Source organism: Aegilops tauschii, chromosome 3 (assembly GCF_002575655.3).
Source record: "Aegilops tauschii subsp. strangulata cultivar AL8/78 chromosome 3, Aet v6.0, whole genome shotgun sequence".
NCBI lineage: Eukaryota > Viridiplantae > Streptophyta > Magnoliopsida > Poales > Poaceae > Aegilops > Aegilops tauschii.
The window spans coordinates 449,411,032-449,428,802 of NC_053037.3; the positions used below are offsets into that span (position 1 = coordinate 449,411,032).

Consider the following 17,771-nt stretch of genomic DNA (forward strand, 5'->3'; position numbering starts at 1 on the left):
AGCATGACAACCCAAAGAAAGGAACCGATAGCGGGACTTTTTTCCTTGGAAGATGTTTCTTACATTAAAAAGTAATATAACATATCTCTCAGCGTACCTTTGTTTATAAAACCGTACGACCGGATTGCCTTGTTTGTCGTAAATCTTTGCTCTTATAAAGGCTTTATAAAATAGGACAAACACTCCCCGGCTGCTGGCCGAGGAGGTTGAAGCCGATGGTCGGTCAACAAAGTTTTGTACAATGCGGATCCGAGCATTAATGATGTAAAATACTTGGATACATAGGATCATAAAATGTGAGTAAAGTCGATTTATTGCAGCCCATCTTTTAAAGACCAAGGGGCACAATCTCTATGAGACAACCGAGCAACTTACATAAAGCTCTCCTAAATCCCAAGTGGCATTGATTTCCTATCTATTAAGCCCCTTGGGGCCAACCTTGGCAAGCCCAGCTTTCGCTGGCTCTAGCTCCTTTAAGGGATCTTTATTCTCTTTTTGAGAAGTTTGTGTTAAACACAACAAATTTTTCTGTCAAACGGATATCGATCCTTAATTTGTTCACCCATGCCCACATTAAGGCTCGGGGGCTACTGGGCTTTGCACTCATTATTTACTAATATTAAAGGGGCGCATCGATCCCCTGATCTGGTATTGCCACCTGACAAGTGTCTCGGGGGCTACTGCATTGGCAATCCAGTGCAGAAAATTTAAGTGCAATATAGTTTTCGAGGAGATTATGATCCTCAGGTTGGTCGGCCGCAACCAACCTGAGTCTCGAGGACTTTGCACACCGCTTTTTGTGTCCCGAAGTATTCTGCTGAGCTAGGAGTTGATCCTCAGGCCGATTTTGCGAATCAACCTGAGTCTCAGGGGATACTGGGACCAGCGGTCTTATGTCATCCTTCAGGTGCATCTCGGGCTTTAGACCGATACACACCTTGAGGGCTACTGGCTATGTATCTCGGCATAGAATAAATTGCACCAATCAAAAATATTGACAAAAAATCGGCCCGTAGTCGGGGTGGTGCACCACCTCGGAAGTAGTCCGGCATAAAGCTCGGGCACCAATGGCTGGCTCCATAGAGGGCATTTCCGGCATTAAGCTCGGCTAAACTCCTTCAGCTTTTTTGAACCAAGCTGATTTATGACACCTCGGATATAGTCCTGCGTTGGAGCGTGGATATAGTCCGGTGTTGGAGCTCGGATACAGTCCGGCGCTAGAGCTCGGATGAAGTCCGGCGTTGGAGCTCGGATACATTCCGGCGTTGGAGCTCGGAAGCGGTCTGGCGTTGGTGCTCGGCTGCAAAACATACCTCGAATACAGTCCGGCGTTGGAGCTCGGACGCAAGAGTACACTGCCGCCCGGGAACAACTTCAAACCCAAGGTGTGGCATAAAAATAACAAGGCATTGATAAAGGCTCCTCGGATACCCGACGTGTAAACTCTTCGAATTTACTTCAGCGATCCTCAAGATCGAAGATGAGAAGATTTGTTGAACCAGTTTTCAAGACCGACGACCGAAGATGAAGAACAGTTCGGAAGGATCGAGGAGCATCCCCAACTTGAAGACCGGTTCAGGGGGCTACTAACGGTGTCCTGTACTAGGGGGTACTCACTACATCTCCTCCCGACCAGGTGGATCGGGCCGAGGACCACCATGGCGGTTCACACATGGGCCACTTCGGGCAGCCCATGCCGCATACAAGGAGTATTCCACAAGACTTGGTGATCAAGACAAGGACTCCTGTCCAACAATGTATTCGGCTAGGACTCTTGTTATATTAGGCCTCTGGTACATTATATATGCCAAGGCTAGGCTACTGGATAGATCATTATGACATTAATTATCATACCCCTAGGGTTTAGACCAGAACATATGATCTCGGGGTAGATTAACTCTTGTAATCTTTATATTCATCAAGATCAATCAAGCAGGAAGTAGGGTATTACCTCCATTAAGAGGGCCCGAACCTGGGTAAACATCATGTCCCCTGTCTCTTGTTACCCATCGATCCATGACACACGGCTTGGGACCCCCTACCCGAGATCCGCCAGTTTTGACACCGACAACAGGCACCTGCATGGTCCATGTAGAGCACACTTTAAAAAAATGGAACTCACCGGAAAGAATCCTAGAACAACATTGTACTTGCGCATCATAGGAAAAAAGATGAAGATCTGTCAGTCCTTCTGCGCTGAAGTTAGTTTGGTCTTGTGGGGAGTAATGTAACCATCCTTCAACTGCTCCTTCTGATGAGAAGATAGACAGGGCTTCTTCATCCTGGCATAATCGGAACTAGTCACTTCACCTACTCAATATTCTTCTTCATAGGAGGATGATCCTGTTGTGCAAAGACAAGAGGACAACTAAATGCTAGCATTCCTGTTTGCTCGGAAAAAAGGAAAGAAAATATTTAAAACAGCAAAGATGAAGCACTTCTCAAGGACAATACCACTTTCTCATGACAGTATCTAAACAGTAGCACAACACCAATAGGGATGACAAAGCTCAATCATATGGATGAAATCCGTGGGCGAGTACCAACCTTTGTCAGGAGGCTTATTGTGTAGAGCATAGAGATCAAGCACTTCTCCGGAACCATCTGTTGTTATCTACTATGGTTGCCATGCTTACTATATACACCTCGATTAGTTTAATGTTTCCAACATCTTCTTGTGCAGTTCCACTAAAATATATGGTATCTTCAAAGAAGATCCCTGTTTGCGCAAGTAGAGATAATTACATATTACATTAAGAGTGGCATCAAATCAGTGGCAAAACAATTGCTCGTTCCATCCATAGCAATACATTAAGATGCAAAACTATATCATTACTTGTGTCATCACAGTTCCAGTGCTTCATTACAACATCGGGAGTTGATTTTTGTTTTTCTTCCGCTTGTTCTTCCCCTTCATCACCTGGTTCAATAACAGACAAGCTTCGCCTTCAATGTAAGATTTGGCATGTCAATTAGGGAGCACAAGTATAGCACTAAACAACAACATTAATTGTCTGATGAAAGTGGCAAAATACAGGCCAAAAGTTGTGCAATATCCTTATCTTACCTCAATGGGATATTACGGTGCACATACAGGTTGGAAGTCTTGTCTCCATTTGTGCAGTTCACTAAAATTAAGCAACATTACCGTACAAGTAGCACAACATATGAAAGCACACTGCACAATCATGTGAAAGAAGGCTAGTACTGACCTCTCATGACGCGATATTGAAACAACTCACAAGAAGAAGATCTAAACCAAATTAGCCAACACGGATAGGAAGTAAGATCTCCTCTTGTGCAGTTCCACTAAATCAAGCAACGTTGTCGGTGTGACATTTTGGTTGAACTGCACAAAACACTTAAAGCAAAAGTGTTTAGTGCAGTGCAACAAAAGGTCACAATAGAAACGAGGTGAAGTAGATAACACTGTTTACACAGAGGTGCAAAGGAAACAACAAGTGGTCAATAACGGTGGACAACACAGAAGCCAACAAAAAGAAGCATTTAACTTATCTATATGGGAAATAAAGCAAGACAGTAGCATTTCTCAAACGGTGGCATTGATTCATATTAACAAAGAGATTATATTAACAATAAAATTTGTTAAACATGTAATTTGCTTTTAACTGTGGCATTGCATCAATTTTCCAGCGGCATTATTAGAGGGAGTTTGTTTATAGGGACTTTTTGGTGTAGGGACTAAAAAAAGTCCATTTCAGTCCCATCTAAACCAAACAGGAGGGACTTTTAGGGATTAAAAGTGGGCATTTGGGTCTAAAGAAAGAAGACCCCAGGGAGAGTCTCACTACAAGAAATATGTCAACTTGTGACCTTGACTATTGGTCATTGAAAGGTCATTGTTTTTCATTTGCGACCTTTTTGTGACCAAAAACAGAAGGTCAAAAGCTGGAAGTCGTAAACTGAAAATAACGACCTTCTCTGTGAGAAGGTCGTGGAATTCGACGACCAAAACAAAAGGTCGTTGATTCCATGACCTTCTGTTTTGGTCGCTAGCTCTCTGCTCAGGCCACGTCGGATCCGACGTGGCAATCTGACGTGGCAAAATTGCGACCAATTGAAAAGGTCAAAAAATAGAATCAGCCCGGTCCAATTGGGTGTTTATATGGGCCGAGCCCATTAATTCAACCAATTTAGTGTATTTTTTCTGTCAATTTTTGTTAGCTTCATAGGCCAAGCCCAACATCGCAGCCTTTTTATTTTTTGGGCCATGGCCATTTTGGCTGAGCAGTTCAATATTTCTTTTTTATCTCAAGAGTTTGTTTTTATATATGTATCATGGGTCCACTAGTCAGATGGATCCCAGTTATCATGTTCTCATAAGTGGGTCCAAGTTATCAGGTTCTAGCAAGTGGGTCCGACTTGTCAGGGTCATATTCCTCATTTCATTTTGACAGTAAATAAATAACCAATATTTAAATTGGCACTGAGAAAAAACACATATAATACTTCAAATAACAACAGCCAGATTCAGTATAGAGCCAGATTCTGTATGGAGCTCCTGCTCTACAAATAACACGCAATACAATGGTGCTCCTGCTCTACAAATAACTCTACAAGTGGAGTAACTAATTTACAAGCTCTACAAGCACTATATTCTTCAGGATGGAGCTCCTTCGTTAGCATTACAAACAGGCACATGCACCTGCTCCTGCTCATAGTCAGGACGCCCTGTTACATGAATCAGCAAAGAAGAATCAGAAAATTGGAGCAAATATATTATGAAGAGACCATTTAATAAAAAAGACAAGTTCTTCAGAATGATAACACAAATTCAACTAGTACAATGCTTTTAGAAGTCACAAAAAATAACGATTACTACATGCCAGATGATCATGAAGAGTATAAACACATCTTAAATCTTACTTGTAAAAACAGAATACATTAGTGCAGGGGAGTTCAGGCAGAAAACATACTGCCACAGTGTGCCCCTGGTTAGCCCGAATCAGCAGCTCACCATACTCCTCCAACAGACTGAACCTCTACTTGTTGTCTCGCCTGACCGCCTACACGTGAGAAGGCAAAAAAACATTTACTTGAAGCATCTTACAATTCACAACAAATTCGAGACTGACCCAATTAATTTTACAGCATATAGAGATTTTACAATCAAAGTTCATGGTGCTAGGATGCTAGCTATCAAGATGAAAACAAATGTAGCAGATACATTGTACAAACAAGAATTTTTTTACAACATCGCATTAACACTGCGTGTGCAATGATTTGGCTAACAAGTGTAAACAACAAGGAACACATACTGTAGCACAACTAAGAACAGCACGGTCCATCACAATAATGTAACCAGTCAAGGGCTGCTCTAAGCAAGCATAGTTGCACATGCAAAGTCAACTGTCTAGTTAAATGCTCTACAGGTCTTCTAAATTGCTCGACAGATAAAAATAGCGCAAAATACTTCATGAAAGCACAAAATCATTACATTGTACTAGTACTGAAACAGAAACAAGAACAAATCAAGCTTCGGCTCCCACGCAGATTGGGAATACAGCAATACAGTATCAAAAATAAACTACCAGAATACATAGAAATTCCATGCAGATGAGTATTTCCATAATACAGTTTCTTTTTTTGAAGAGTTGCATATCACAATAAAAATAGATACAATGTTTAATTGCCCGAGGACAGAACAGGTAAAGAAGACAGAACATACAAGGCATGCATACATTATTAACTAAAAGAGAGGATCGAACAATAAGGATGAGTTAACCCATATCGATAAATAATATCTATAGATGATTCCATACAATGTAGAACTGTTGTACTTGGCAATGCACACTAGGTACTGATGACTGGTTATATTGGTTCATTGTCATCAAATTAAAAAAGAACTACCCTGATCAAGCATACATAAGCATAAAAAAGGTCAAACAAGCTCATTGTGCATTTTCTTTTTAAATGTGATACACAATAAGCATAAGTAACCACTAGGAAAATAACTTGCTATCTACATGCCCTATTATCAGCAACAAGAACATTAGGTAAGGAATAACAGAATATTTCCAATGCAATCTGTCTCCATCCCCAGCACTGCGGCAACAGTCTCCAGCATCATTGCGCGGTAGCCATACCTCCTCTGCAACCCAATTTGAAGGGTCAGCTTCAGAACATGATAAACTTCCAAGTACAATACAGGAAACCAAGATGATAAACTGGTGCAAAAATCATGATAAACAGGTACCCCTCTCTGTCTGAACCGTTTTCTTGCACATATGCATGTGCTAATAATACACTAGCATTAAAGCTGAATATATGTCCATGTTTCCTAGGAAACAAAAATCTTGTACAAACTAGCATTGAAGCTATTCCCATAACAACTAGCAGCACCAGCTTATGAAACCACATATATATTCCCATCTAATTTATTCCAATGGATGTTAAATTAAGAGAAGTATTGCAAATGTCTGAAGCAATGTTATGCGCTATATCCATCTCATTATCTGAAGGCAGGCAAACTAAGATTTCACCCAACCTACAACAGTTGCTGCGACAACCAAACTACATAGTAGTTCTACCTGCAGTAGATGGAGGCAATTGTCTCACCTGCAGTAGCTGTCAGGAGCAAGTTGAGGACGGCCGGGGCAGGAGCAGCAGGATGCAGCTTGGGGACTTGGTCGGGTAACACAACTGGCAGCAGCAGCAGGTCCAACACGTCCTATACTAGAAGCAGCTCCCATGGCCTTGAATTCCTTTCCTTGACACAATACGAGCACACATCAATAGGAGATGATGAGAAGTTGTAGAAGAAGGAGTCCACGAGCATCAGCAGGCAATGGAGTGGAAGAAGATGAAATCGAGAGGCGGGGCGAACCTTGCTGCTGCTGCTGCCATTGTGTCCTTGAGCTCGACCTCGATGACCTTGACAATGTCTGCCTGGTCCCAGATGCTCAAGATCTTAGTGCGAGCCTCCTCAAGGAATGGCCACAATGCCTCCCTCAGGTTCGGGTCATACGAGAGAAGCGCACTGGCTTCTTTGGCAACCTTCATTGCGTGCAGATGCGCTGTCCGGCAAGGCTCGGCAATCAAGCTTATTGATCCATAGTGGATGTAACACCCCGCATGTAACTTGCCATATTTGTAACTCCGACTCTTGCCATTTTCGGCTATGTGTTATGATTTTCCCTCCGTTGTCGGGTTTTGTCTTTCGTTTTGTATTTTGTCATGTCATGCATTTTCATATCATGTCATCATGTGCATTGCATTTGCATACGTGTTCGTCTCATGCATCCGAGCATTTTTCCCGTTGTCCGTTTTGCAATCCGGCGCTCCTATCTCCTCCGGTGCTCCCCTCTAGTTTTCTTTCGTGTGCATGTGTCAAACTTTCTCGGAATGGACCGAGGCTTGTCAAGTGGCCTTAATATACCACCCGGAGACAACCGGTCAAGTTTCGTTCCATTCGGAGGTCGTTTGGTACTCCAACGGTTAACCGGGCATCCGCAAGTCCATTTGAGTGTCCAGCAAAACCCCCCTCTAAAACCAGCCCAAAACCCACCAAACTCTCTTCCATACTCTAGGTCGTTCGATCACGATCGTGTGGGCGAAAACCGCACCTCATTTGGAGCCTCCTAGCTCCCTCTACCTATTTATATGTGTGCATTCCGAAAAACGGAATCGCAGACGAAACCCTAGCTCCTCCCTCCGCGCCGCGCCGGACACGTCCGCCCGCACAGGCGGACGAATCGCAGCGCGCCACGTCGGCCGCCGTCCACGCCCCGCCGCCGGCCCGCAGGCCCATCGCCGGCCCCCGCGGCCCGCGCCTGCCCCGCCGCCACCGTCCGCCAACTTCCTCCTCGCGCCGCCGCCGACCGGCCGCCGCCGCCGTGCGCCGCCGCGTGCTCGCCGCCGTCCCCGCCGCCTGCCCGAATCCGGCGCCGCCCGGGCCCGCGCGCCCGCACCTCCGGCCCTCTCCTCCGCCGGAGCCTGAGGCCGCGGCCTCCCTCTCCTCCTCCGGTGCCTGCTCCGGCCGAGCCCAGCCCGAGCCGGCGAGCTCCTGTGGCGACGAAGCTCGATCCGATCTGGTAACAGACCCGTACGTTGACTTTTTCTCGCGACCCCCTCTTTTTTCTCAAGTCCCTAAATCTTATCAGTATGTGCCTCTGTTCCCGACGCGATAACTTCTTGGATGTAGCTCCGATTCGCGCGTGTAATATGTCAAATTGTTCGTCTCGTGATGCTCTTCATTTTGTTCAATTGCACCTTGTTCATTAGAGGTCATCTTGATGCCCAAAGCTTTGTTGGAAGAGGGCTAGTTGCTGTTATTCTCTGGTTCTTATCAGAACTTGGAGATTTGTCATTTTTGTATCATTTAATCTGTGCATCTTTTGAGCATGAGCTCTACATGTGTTTTGAAGTCTGCCATGCCATCTTTCTAGTGGTGTAGTCCATATATTTTTGTGATCTCTGTGGTGACTATCGCAAGCATGCAAAGTAGGCCCCGTAATATTTCTGATTTCAGGGACTGATTTCTCCAAGTCCTTGTCTGCTGTAATTTTGTTGCCATGTAAACTTGATGCTACAGGGAGATCCATGCATATTTTGGAGATGTTCAGTAAGGATGTTTTGTAGATATAGTTGTAATTGATCCATTCCTGCAATTGTTTGCAATTTTGGAGTACCATAGCATGACTCAATCTTGCTCTACTTTTGCTATAAAATATTTCTGGCAGATTCTTAACATTATATGCATTTTTGCCAAGCTTATTGTAGTTGATCCATACATGCTATGCAATTGTTCTTGCCATGGGTAGCTTCATAAAAATGCCATCTTGCTGTAGGTATACTTGGTTTGTCATGCATTGCTCTGTAGTGAGTGCATCAAGCTCACAAAGAGGCCTACATATTAATATTTCTGCCATGCTCTGTTTTCTGCTTAGTCTGAAACCTGATAACGAAACTTGCTATGTTTACATGCTTGCCATCATATCTTCTGGTCCTTTTTGTCTTATGGTCAGTGAGGGACTTTTGTCATGTGCATTTACTAGAACACTTCCATGCCTTGTGTTGCTATGTTAAGTTACTGTAGCATGTTGATTTTGTGCTCTGAACATTGCTACCTGATGCTGTTTACTGCCATGTCCAGTTTTTCACCAAGTCTGTGATCCTGTAATCTTTTGCTCTTTTGCCATGCTTGTTTGAGCTTGATATGTTGTGATCTAGCCGTAGCTCAGTGTTCATCTTTTGTCAAGCATCTCCTGTCGTTTACTTTCATGTGCTTTGTTGCTATGTTGGGCTGCTGTACCATTGTTACTTGTTGCATTTTAAGTGCTATCATGCTGTTAATCGCAGATTCGTGTCATTCTTGTTTTGCTTGCCATTTGCAAACCGTGCATCCGATTCCGGTGATCTTTATATCGATTTCGACCGAAATCATCTCATCTTTCCAGTGGCATACTTGGTTTGCCAAGTTACTGCCATGTTCATCATTTTCCTTCCGGAGCACGCATATGCATCGCATATCATATCTTGCATATCATACATGTTTTTGCATCATGTGGCTTGCGCATTTCTCGTTGTTGATTGTGGTTCCGCTTGTTTATGTTCTTGTCTTGGGTAGAGCCGGGATACGAGTTCGTGAACGAGGAACCTGTCGAGTACGCTTACGAGGATCAAGCTTTCGACAACTCTGAGAATCTTGCAGGCAAGATGACCACCCCTCGAAATCACTTCTATCTTTGCTATGCTAGTTGTTCGCTCTATTGCCATGCTCCGCTACCTATCACTTGCTATATCATGTCTCCCATTTTAGCCATGTCAGCCCTAACCATCTCTTCCTAGCAAACCGTTGCTTGGCTATGTTACCGCTTTTGCTCAGCCCCTCTTATAGCGTTGCTAGTTGCAGGTGAAGTTGAAGTTTGTTCCATGTCGGAACATGGATATGTTGGGATATCACAATATCTCTTATTTAATTAATGCATCTATATATATTTGGTAAAGGGTGGAAGGCTCGGCCTTATGCCTGGTGTTTTGTTCCACTCTTGCCGCCCTAGTTACTGTTATACCGGGATTATGTTCCTTGAGTTTGCGTTCCTTACGCGGTCGGGTGATTTATGGGACCCCCTTGACAGTTCGCCTTGAATAAAACTCCTCCAGCAAGGCCCAACCTTGGTTTTACCATTTGCCGCCTAAGCCTTTTTCCCCCGGGTTTTCGCGAGCCCGAGGGTCATCTTTATTTAAACCCCCGGGCCAGTGTTCCTCTGAGTGCTGGTCCAAACTAGAGCCACTTGCAGCGCCACCTTGGGGAAACTCGAGGATTGGTTTTAGCTATACGTAGTGTTCATCCGGTGTGCCCTGAGAACAAGATATGTGCAACTCCTATCGGGATTTGTCGGCACATTCGGGCGGCTTTGCTGGTCTTGTTTTACCATTGTCGAGATGTCTTGTAAACCGGGATTCCGAGACGGATCGGGTCTTTCCGGGAGAAGGTTTATCCTTCGTTGACCGTGAGAGCTTATGATGGGCTAAGTTGGGACACCCCTGCAGGGTATTATCTTTCGAAAGCCGTGCCCGCGGTTATGAGGCAGATGGGAATTTGTTAATGTCCGGTTGTAGATAGCTTGTCACTTGACCCAAGTAAAATACATCAACTGCGTGAGTAGCCGTGATGGTCTCTTCTCGGCGGAGTCCGGGAAGTGAACACGGTCTGTGTTATGTATGACGTAAGTAGGTGTTCAGGACCTCTTCTTGGTCATTGTTAGATGACGACCGTTCCGTTGCTTCTCTTCTCGCTCTCATTTGCGCAAGTTAGCCATCATACATGCTTTTGCCGCTGCAGCTCCACCTCTTTGCAGCATCCTTTCCTACAAGCTTAAATAGTCTTGATCTCGCGGATGTGAGATTGCTGAGTCCCCGTGACTCACAGATTCTACCAAAACAGTTGCAGGTGCCGATGATGCCAGTGCAGATGATGGCGTCGATCTCAAGTGGGAGTTCGACGAGGAACGCGGTCGTTACTATGTGTCTTTTCCTGATGATCAGTAGTGGTGCCCAGTTGAGACGATCGGGGATCTAGCATTTGGGGTTGTCTTATTTTCATCTGGATTTTGACCGTAGTCGGTCTATATGATTGTATTTTGGATGATGTATGAATGATATTTATGTATTGTGTGAAGTGGCGATTGTAAGCCAACTCTTTATCCCATTCTTGTTCATTACATGGGATTGTGTGAAGATGACCCTTCTTGCGACAAAACCACTATTTGGTTATGCCTCTAAGTCATGCCTCGACACGTGGGAGATATTACCGCATCGTGGGCGTTACAGTGGAAGACTGCAGCCTGTGTACATCACAAGTTGTGAGACATTTTCCCTCAAAGAAATAAAACATTGCAGTACAGAAACTTTCACACAAATTAACAGTTCAGTACAGAATCTGCAAAACGAATTGACACATAAGAATTGGAACACTTTCTTATAAGTTCTGCACGCGGAGCACAAATTTATAACAATAAAACAATCGAAACATCTAGCGCCACCAGATATGTGCTAGTTCTGGGTCACGAAATTATACTGTACATAGAAAGGAGCCCAAGCTCACCTGACATGCACAATTCTAAAATTACAGCAGTCTGACAGTACAAAACACCTAATAACATGCAAATATTTTCCATAAGTTTTACTAACCAGGACAAGAATTGATCTATCTATCACCAGCGGACACTCTAAATTATTGTGCATCACACGGATTCTTGAAGTATCATACTTGGCCGGCCAGCTCAGGTCGGCAGATGGATCCAAGAACCACAAAAATGATTTGTTTCATATAATGGCACTCCTAAGATTAGCTATTTTGTCTCCCCCCAATTTGATGCACGACAGTCAGTGAGGGTGCATCACATGATCAGATCCAGCAAAAGAACCAAGTGCCAACCAGAAGGCGCAACAACATCCGCCCAAGACGAGCACCGAAGGCGCCTTATTTGCCAAGGAATGTCTGGATTCCACGGAAGATTCAGCACCCGGGCGCACCTGAATTACACGAAACGAAAAGGACACCTTTATTAGGTGCAGGAATAGGACAAGGGAAAATCCCAGCCGCTGCCACCTAATGCGCACCGAATCGGCACAAGAAACCTAGCGCCGACGTCCAGATCCAAGAAACCGGGCGAAGATTCATTCCACCACGGTCGACGGGATTGAGCTGGTTCCCCCAACACACAGATCGAGAGGGGGGATTCATACTAGATCCGAAGGTCGACATCGGTGGGCTCGGTGGAGATGGCCGGCTGCCGGTGCGTGTCCTCGAGGTTGAGGAAGAACCTGCCGTCCTTGAGGCTATCCAGGAGACGGAGTGGCGCTTGAGGGCTCGGGAGTCGCCGGAGGTAGAGCAGCGCCGGAGATGGAGCCGACTGAAACCCTAGCCGCCACGGGGTAGGGTTTCGGGCTCCCCTGCCATGGCCGCGGGACCTGAGCTGCTGCTGGGTTGGATCTGCCGCGCGCCGGTGGTGGGGTAGCAGGTCGCTGGCGGGGCTGGTGGAGCGGAGGTCGCACCGGCCGATGGGATCGGGGGAGAGGAGGTCGCGGGAGGGAGGGGTTGGGGTCGGGGGTCGCGGGGCTGGTGGAGCGGAGGGAGGGAGAAAGAAAGGAGGCGGGGGGTGGATGGAAAATGTCCACGAGGACTAGGGCTTCGGCTTAGGTGGGCTTGGGGTGAGGACTGCCGCTGGATCCGCGAGCATCCGATGGTGTTCCATCCACGATCCGCGTGAAACGCCCACAGACCAATCCAAATTTAGCACACGGGTACAATGTCAGGACCATCTAAATTGGTCGTAGTTGACTAAAAAATTGGTCGTGGTTGATTAAAAATTCGTTTTTCATTTTTCAAGTGCCCAAAATAAGTTTTTTGTGAAGAACCTACAATATATTTGTTGTAAAATTGGACCAAATCAATTTTCTAAAATATTAGAATATATTCAATGTATAATTGATCAAATACTTGGGTGTCAAAAGTTTTAATTCACCTCTCATGAAAAAGACAAATTTCCGCCGATCCAGCTGGAAATGGGTCAAATTTGTACTGCAGCTGCCTCATAGTTTGCTCTTTATTTTTTCCAAAAATCATTTCTAGGTACATAAGTATCTATTTAATCAGAGAAACACCAAAAAAAATTCCAAGACTCAACCACTAGCTAGGAACGGTTATTCCTGCCATTTTGACCGCATTTTGAAACGGGCATAAAAAATTCAAAAAACTCAAAAAATTGGAAAACCTTCGCATTGTTTCATTATATGTGGCCAAGTTACCAGCAAAAACTATAAACTTGTAATACGGAAATTATTTTAAAAAAAGTGTTCTTAGAAACGAGCTATCAAGTGTGAAGATTCATGGCTTTCAAGCCAAATGATCAATCTTATGGCCACATTCATGACATAGTTTGTTCAAATGATCTCATATTGTGCACAAGGGTGCATCTTGGAATGGCAGAAAATGTTGCCTAAGGAAGTTTTCATTTTCTTTGGACAAAAATTCCTTTTCCATTTTTCGAGTGCCCAAAATGAGGTTTTTTGTGAAGGACCTATAATATATTTGTTGCAAAATTGTACCAAATAAATTTTCTAAAATACTAGGACATATTTAATGCACAATTGACCAAATCGTTGGGTGTAAAAAGTTTTGATCCACCTCTCGTGAAAAAGACAAATTTCCGCCATTCAGTTGGAAGCGGGTCAAATTTGAACTGTAGCTACCTCGTAGTTTGGTCTTTATTTTTTCCAAAAATCATTTCTAGGTACATAAGTATCTATTTCATTAGAGAAACATCAAAAGGTCTCCAAGATTCAACAACTAGCTAGGAACGGTCAAGCCCGTCGTTTTGATCGCATTTTGAAACGGGCATAAAAAATTGAAAAAAAAATCAAAAAATTGGAAAACCTCCGCATTGTGTCATTATATGTGACCATGTTTCCAGAACAAATAATAAACTTGTAATACGGTAATTATTTTAAAGAAGTGTTTTTAGAAATGAGCTATCACGTGTGAAGTTTCATGGCTTTCAAGCCAAATGATCAATTTTATGGCCACATTCATGGCATAGTTTGTTCAAATGACCTCATATCGTGCACAAGGGTGCATCTTGGAATGACAAACAATGTTGCCTAAGGAAGTTTTCATTTTCTTTGGACGAAAAATTCATTTTCCATTTTTTCAAGTGCCCAAAATTAGTTTTTTGTGAAGGACCTACCATATATTTGTTGCAAAATTGGACCTAATCAATTTTATAAAATCCTAGGCCATATATAATGCACAATTGAAAAAATGGTTGGGTGTCAAAAGTTTTCATCCACCTCTGGTAAAAAGACAAATTCCCGCCGATTCAGCAGGAAGCGGGTCAAATTTGAACTGCAGGTGCCTCATTGTTTGCTCTTTATTTTTTCCAAAAATCATTTCTAGTTACATAAGTACCTATTTAATCATAAATACATGGTTTGGTGGCGATACGTCGAGGTTTGGACGGTGGCCGAGGGCCCCAACTCTAGAGCGCGTAAACTGATAACCCACAAGTATAGGGGATCGCAACAGTTTTCGAGGGTAGAGTATTCAACCCAAATTTATTGATTCGACACAAGGGGAGTCAAAGAATATTCTCAAGTATTAGCAGTTGAGTTGTCAATTCAACTGCAACTGGATAACTTAGTATCTGCAGCAAAGTATTTAGTAGCAAAGTAATATGGAAGTAACGGTAACGGTAGCAAAAGTAATATTTTTGGGTTTTGTAGTGATTGTAACAGTAGCAACGGAAAATTAAATAAGCGAAGAACAATATGTGAAAAGCTTGTAGGCGTTGGATCGGTGATGGAGAATTATGCCGGATGCGGTTCATCATGTAACAGTCATAACATAGGGTGACACAGAACTAGCTCCAATTCATCAATGTAATGTAGGCATATATTTCGAATATAGTCATACATGCTTATGGAAAAGAACTTGCATGACATCTTTTGTCCTACCCTCCCGTGGCAGCGGGGTCCTAGCGGAAACTAAGGGATATTAAGGCCTCCTTTTAATAGAGTACCGGACCAAAGCATTAACACATAGTGAATACATGATCTCCTCAAACTACGGTCATCACCGGGAGTGGTCCCGATTATTGTCACTTCGGGGTTGCCTGATCATAACACATAGTAGGTGACTATAGACTTGCAAGATAGGATCAAGAACTCACATATATTCATGAAAACATAATAGGTTCAGATCTGAAATCATGGCACTCGGGCCCTAGTGACAAGCATTAAGCATAGCAAAGTCATAGCAACATCAATCTCAGAACATAGTGGATACTAGGGATCAAACCCTAACAAATCTAACTCGATTACATGATAAATCTCATCCAACCCATCACCGTCCAGCAAGCCTACGATGGAATTACTCACGCACAACGGTGAGCATCATGAAATTGGTGATGGAGGATGGTTGATGATGACGACAGTGACGGATTCCCCTCTCCGGAGCCCCGAATGGACTCCAGATCAACCCTCCCGAGAGAGTTTAGGGCTTGGCGGCGGCTCCGTATCGTAAAACGTGATGAATCTTTCTCTCTGATTTTTTTCTCCCCGAACACGAATATATGGAGTTAGAGTTGAGGTCGGTGGAGCAACAGGGGGCCCACGAGGCAGGGGGGCGCGCCCCCACCCTCGTGGACAGGTGGAGGCCCCCCTAACGTGGATTCTTCTTCCAGTATTTTTAATATTTTTCAAAAATAAGTTCCGTGGAGTTTCAGGTCATTCCGAGAACTTTTGTTTCTGCACATAAATAACACCATGGCAATTCTGCTGAAAACTGCGTCAGTCCGGGTTAGTTCCATTCAAATCATGCAAGTTAGAGTCCAAAACAAGGGAAAAAGTGTTTGCAAAAGTAGATACGACGGAGACGTATCATAAACTCGCATGCCCACCGCGTGGTCACCGCGTGACCGTGGCGTTGCCATGTGTTCTGGCGGCCTAGGCATGTATAGTGGGTTGGGCACTCCCCATGTAGGTGCTAGGAAGAAAATCACAACATAAGATTCTCACGAGGAGACCGATCGATGCTCAAACATGAATAAGCAGCCAAGTGTTTGATTAGCGGTACGGGAAATGCACCTGGCTAATGGGCGTGAGTTTTGACTGAGGATGATCAGTTACTAAGAAGACCGTCTTCACAAATTTTCAGCTCAAAAGGAGGAGCCTAGGTGGTACTTGCTTTGCAAAGTACCACACTAGACATAAATACGAATGTTGAAGCTAGGCTCAAAATAATGAATGGATTGAGCTGGCATTTGGTGGAGGATGGTTATTTGGGTATAGGAAAGCACTGTAGAAAATGGATACCATTTGGACATGCCAAAGTGGTACTTCCTTCACAAAGTGTTTTTCTGAACAGAATAGGAAAATGAATATGTTTTAATTATTTTTGAACTAGGCAAGGTAGGTTTTTTTACATATTTAACGAAGATATGACCCAAAGAATTTATGAGATTTTTTGGCAATTTTGGGAATGACAGAAAATATAGGTTGCTTCACAACCTAGGGCAAAAACTGCCACATGGACATGACACATAGGCAAAACTGATGAGGTGGCGCCTAGTCATAGCAACCCACCACAATTTACAAGGTTATGACCATCTATATTGGTCATGATCAGCTAGAAATAAGGCAGCGGACCAGTGCTATCTGCTTTATGACCATTTCGTGTAAGGAAATTACGACCTTTCTGACCAAAATGGTCGTTATAGTTTAGGTTTGGAGCCCCCCGAATAGCTTTTGACCAATTGCTCTCAAATGGTCATAGATCTATGACCAATTCTTCCAGGGTCACTGACAGAAGGTCACTAGTTGACATATTTCTTGTAGTGTCTTTTTGGGACTTTTTCCAACAGTTGCCCCTACCCCGCATCGCACCTTATCTCTATTAGTTCATTACTAGGGGTAACATGGTATTTTAGCATGTCATTTAATAACCTCTAGTCCATGTTTAGTCCCTGGAACCAAGCAAGTAGGGACTAGGGACTTTTAAGTTGGGACTAAAAAAAGTCCTAGGAATTTTTAACGAAACAGGGCCTTAGATTAACAACAGCTAAAGAGTTGCAGGGGACAGTGGACGCGCCAGCACCATGTGCATCGACCGATGTATGAAGGGGTGATGCATAGTCTATTGCAACAAAGAACAAACAATCAAGGAGCATATTTGTGTTGGTCCCAGTTTAGTTATCTTTAGACACCTTTCCCTATGTGAGCGCAGCAAATCTAGTCCTGCTCAAACACTACAGCCTTGGCCCCCAAAACAAAAAGATCAGTTCCTTACACATGTGCGTACTGCGTTTGTCATTGTTTTCCCTTTTCGACCAACGTAGGTGCTGGATAGCCAGTCTGTACTAGTACTTTCCCCCCTTCCTTTCCTCTTTGAACCACGTCCTAGATTCATGCTATACAACTTTCCCCACTACTTTCCCCCCTTCCTTTCCTCTTTGAACCACGTCCTAGATTCATGCTATACAACTTTCCCCACTACTTTCCCCCCATCCACTACAAAAAAAAGACACATCCGTGACTGGGCCGAACAATTTTTTTCCTGTCATACTTATGACACTTCTATGACGATAGTTGTGACAAAACCCGGTATCATCATAGATGTGGTGGGCTCCTACTTCTATGAAAAAAATCATGACAAAAAATGGGCTTTTCGTCCTGGACGGGCCGGAGACGCAGCTGCATGACATTCTTTAGGTCGTCCATGATTGGAAAAACCATGGTAGAAGCAAGGG

The 17,771-nt window shown here is 43.9% G+C and overlaps 1 long non-coding RNA gene across 2 annotated transcripts; it reads right to left on the minus strand.

Moving 5' to 3' along the window:
• Positions 1–4,470: 4,470 nt before the first annotated feature.
• Positions 4,471–7,076, minus strand: LOC109731529 (uncharacterized). 2 transcript variants are annotated; one of them, XR_012205309.1, is made up of 3 exons: positions 6,552–7,076; positions 4,938–6,112; positions 4,471–4,692 (listed from the first exon to the last, which is right to left on the minus strand). It is a non-coding gene; the product is annotated as an uncharacterized lncRNA (long non-coding RNA). The 2 variants fall into 2 exon arrangements; XR_012205310.1 differs by having other exon boundaries at positions 4,888–6,112.
• Between the last annotated feature and the right edge of the window lie 10,695 nt (positions 7,077–17,771).